We start from the raw sequence: 4,503 nt of genomic DNA, 5'->3' as shown, positions 1-4,503 counted from the left end.
CACTTTAGTGGCCCCAAACAGTATCTACTTCTCTCACTCACCTGCTTTTTCTTCTTCTTCCCTAGAATTCTTGCTTTCCTTCTCCCACTCTTTCTCTCCCCCATCCTTTTCATTATCTCTCTTCCATCTCTCCCTTTATTCCCCTAATCTTTATTTTCCTATATTCACTCACTAGCCTATGAGGAAATCCCTTAATCCCCCAAGTCTCAGTTTCCTCAAATGTAAAGCAGGGATAACAATACCTACAGTATTATTATCAACAACCTAACAGGGTTTTGTGAAGCTCAAATGAGATGAAATGCTTTGGAAATGTTAAAACACTGTGTAGATGTCAGCCATATTATTATTTTCTCTCCCCATTATGCTTTTCTTCTACCTCACTGTCTCTCGTTGATTTTATTCTCTCTTTGCTTTTACTTATTCACCTTTTTCCTTTTCTCTTCCTTCCTCTATGGAGTGGTGATAGTACCAGAGCTGATGCTGATTTAAGGGTTGCTTACCTAAACCATCCAAGCCCCAATTATTTACCTCAAGGGCTTTTAAAGATCTTTAACCCTGTGCGAATGGAGGAGAATGTATACATGGTGATGAAATTGAGTTTCCTCACTGTGACAGATCATCCTTAACTTCCTGTTTTGTAGGGAGTTTTGTGTGTTTCTTTTGGGGGCATTTAGGTGGCATTGCAGTAGATAGAGCACTGGGCTTGGAATTGGGAAGACACATCTCCATGAGTTCAAATCTGGCCTCAGACACTTACTAGCTGTGTGACCCTGGGCAAGTTTCCTCATCTGTAAAATGAGCTGGAGAAGGAAATGGCAAACCATTCCAGTATCTTTGCCAAGAAAACCCCAAATGGGGTCACAAAGAGTCAGATAGGCTGAACAACAACAAAATTGTGTGTATGTTTACACTAATGGTCTCCAGAGTGGTGGGTGAGGGCCCCCTGGGAACTTTGGCTTAATGCCAAGGTGCATGTGATAAACCAGTTAGTGGGTGGGAAGATGGATCACATGTGACTCTCTTTGCCATAAAGTAACCTTCTCTGCCAGAGAGTGACCCTTTTCACCATAGACAATGTCACTTGCCCAACCACACCTACCTTTTACCCACTAGAGTCCAAAAGAGTTTGGAGATCACTAGTTTAGATCATTAAGTTGTCAAGTCAGCAAATATTTATTAAGTGCCTGCTATGTTCCAGGCCCTGTGCTAAGCTTTGAAGACACAAAGAAAGGAAAAAAAGTCCCTGATTTTAAGGAACTTACAATCTTATTGAGGGAGACAGCATGCAGACAACTATGTGCAAACTAGATACAGACAGGATAACTTGGAGAGAATCTTAGAGGATGGCTCTAGCATTACAAGGACCAGTAAAGTCTTCTTGTAGAAGGTGGCCTTTGAGCTGGTATTTGAAGAAAACCAGGAGGCTGAGATGAGGAGGGAAAGCACTCCAGGTATAGGGATGGTTAGTGAAAGTGCCCAGAGTTCTTGTATGAGGAACAGCAAGAAGGCCAGACTCAGTGGATCCAGAGTACGTGAAGGGGGTTGGGGTCATTCCCATCACTGCTAGGGGAGAATGAAGCTAGGATGCTCAGATGAGGGCCATTCTCTACCTCTACACCTCCATGTACTCCCCCTACCATTAGCCTATCCCTCATTGCCTTCTGTTTTTTTTCTGTCATGATCTCAAAGTTGTTGGTTTGTTCTCCAAATGGGGAATCTCCCCTGTCCTCCCCCCACTCTCCCACCACCTATATAATACAGGTGGATTTTTCCACTATTTTTCCCTCAGCTGAGCATACCCTTCTGGCTGCTACAGAGTATGACTACCACGCCGAACATCTGTCAGCTGTTCCTTTACCCTATCCATCATCTTGTCTAAGGCCAGCTATATTTTCCAGTTGGTGGGGTTGGCCAACATAATGGCTGCGAAAACCTCCACTGTCCAACTCTCCTTTCATCAACTTCCCATCCTATTGCCTTCGGCACTACTCCCCAGAGACGTTTTCCTCAGCTACTTGCCCTTCCTGGATTTCAGCTCTTCCATGGTTTCTGGTCCAAGGATCATGATAGTTTATTTGGTTCAAGGAAACCATCCCCTCCCCCTGCTACAACACCCTGATGAATGCATTGAAATGAATAGAATTGTAAGTCACAGAAGTTTTTTGTAACTTCTAGAAGAGACATTAGAACTTATATAGCCCAACCCACTTGTCTATTTTTAAATTTTTATTGAAGAATTTTGTCTTAGCCTGCAACATCACATGCAGGTATTCAATTATATGACTGAGAACAAAAAAAGACAGCACAGTATAAGTAAAAATCAAAAGCAACCTAAAAACACAACAAAATAAAACTTCTCATTTTATAAGAACAACACACACAAACAAATGATTGTGCATGGTTGTACATGCCATTGTCAACTTCTGTTATTTACCAATTGTTAAAAGAAACTAAGGCTGTGGACATTAACTATAATAAGGTAGTATCAACATCATTCATTGTATTTAACATGAGTTTTGCTACTTCTTAATGTTATATTCATTTATATCGTTCCTCTCAGTAGGTATATTTTTGAGGGTTCTTTTTTATTCTCTCTACATAATTTTATTTGTCTTCTCATATTCTTCATATGTCTCATTCCTTATGGTGCAAAATATTCCATTACATTCATATACCACAATTTATTCAGCCATTCTCCAATAGTTGGGCACACACTTTTCTTCCAATATTTTGCTATTACAAATAAAGCTTTACAGATGGCTCTTTTCTTCCTGTCAACCTCCCAGAGGATAAACCTGGGACCTAGTAGTGAGATTCCTGGGTCAAGGGGTATGAATATTTTGGTCATCCTTATCGTATAATTCCATATTGCTTTCTTTAAAAAATATATGATTGCAATCTTCTGTTTTTTACATTGACTAGATTTCTACTTGTATCTTTCCTTCTCCTAGAGAATTATCCCTTATAACAAAGGACTTTTTTCTAAATAAAAATAGGAAGAAGGGGAAAACAATCAAAACTGATCAGTGCATCAGAAAAAATCTGACACCATATGCAATGTCACACATCTGTGGATATCCCTATTTCTGCAAAAGAATGAGGAGAGATGTTTTCTCATTTCTTTGGGACCAAGCATGTTCTTTATAATATTGCAATGTTCATTTTTTTATTGTTTTGTGGTTTTTGTTTTTTTCTATTTCAATTGATGTGATCACTGTGTATATTGAATCTGGGCTCTGCTTACTTCACTTTTCAGTTCACATAACTGTTCCCTTGTTTCTCTGTATTCATCATATTTATTCTTTCTTATAGCACAGGAGTATTTGGTTTCATTCATGTACCACAACGTATTTAGCTATTCCCCAACAAATGGGAATCTTCATTGTTTCCAGCTTCTTTGTTATGAGAAAAAGTGTTCCTGTAAATATTTCAATGGATATGGAGCCTTCTTTTTCTTAGTAACCTCCTTGGAGCATATGCCTAACAGTGAAATATCTCAGTCAAAGGAAAGGAACATTTTAGCCACTTTATTTACATAATTCTAAATTATTTCCAGAAGACTTATACTAACTCACAGTTCCACCAACAATACATTATTGTGTCTCTTTCCACAGACTCTCCAACATTGATTATTCCCACTACAATGAGACTCTGGACTCATTCTTCCAAAGGCCAGCTACATCTCTCCTTCCAGGTTCTAGGGTATCCCTGAGGTATTCAGGGTGTCTTTCTATAATGCTATCAACTTGTGCCCCCATTCCTGTATTCTCTTTTCACTGCTAATTGCCATTGGCTAGCACCCTAGTTCTATTTAACCGATTAACATTAATTAGCTTCTACAAATTGATATTGACTGCAAAGATATAGTGAGAAGAGAAGTATAAACATTTCCCCTCAGGATCTGGGGGCACAATCTCCTTAAAGCAATTTCTATGTAGTATTAGCCCCAGTGAGATCACTCAGAAATTCAGCACAATCACTGAGTGAATCACCATAACCTGTTTTTGTATGCCTTTGATACATGCTGGGTCAAACAGCTTGCGTGGGACTTTGTGTTTCTCTTATCATTAGTGATTTAGAACATTCTTTCATATAGTTGTTAATAGCTTACAATTCTACTTTTGAGAACTGTTTGTTCCTATCTTTTGACCACTTATTTATCAGGGAATGGCTTTTGGTCCTATGCATTTCTGTTAGTTGTCTACATACCTTGGACACCAAACCCTTATCTGAGATATTCAGTACAAAGATTTTCTTCACTGTCAACTGCTTCCCTTAACATAAATACATTAATTTTCATGCAAAGCTTTCCAGTTTTATATAACAAGAATTATCTATATTGTCTTTTATATTTGCTTCTAACCTTTGTTTGGTTAAGAATTCATCCACTCATGGCTGTGAAAGGTATATGATCTGCTTATCTTCACATTTAGGGGCAGCTGGGTGGTGCAGTGGATAGAGTGCTAGGCCTGGAGTCAGGAAGACCTGAGTTCAAATCTGGCC

The sequence above is a fragment of the Vombatus ursinus genome, unplaced genomic scaffold (assembly GCF_900497805.2).
Source record: "Vombatus ursinus unplaced genomic scaffold, bare-nosed wombat genome assembly UNPS02014957.1, whole genome shotgun sequence".
NCBI lineage: Eukaryota > Metazoa > Chordata > Mammalia > Diprotodontia > Vombatidae > Vombatus > Vombatus ursinus.
Note: the sequence above shows the minus strand (reverse complement) of the source record.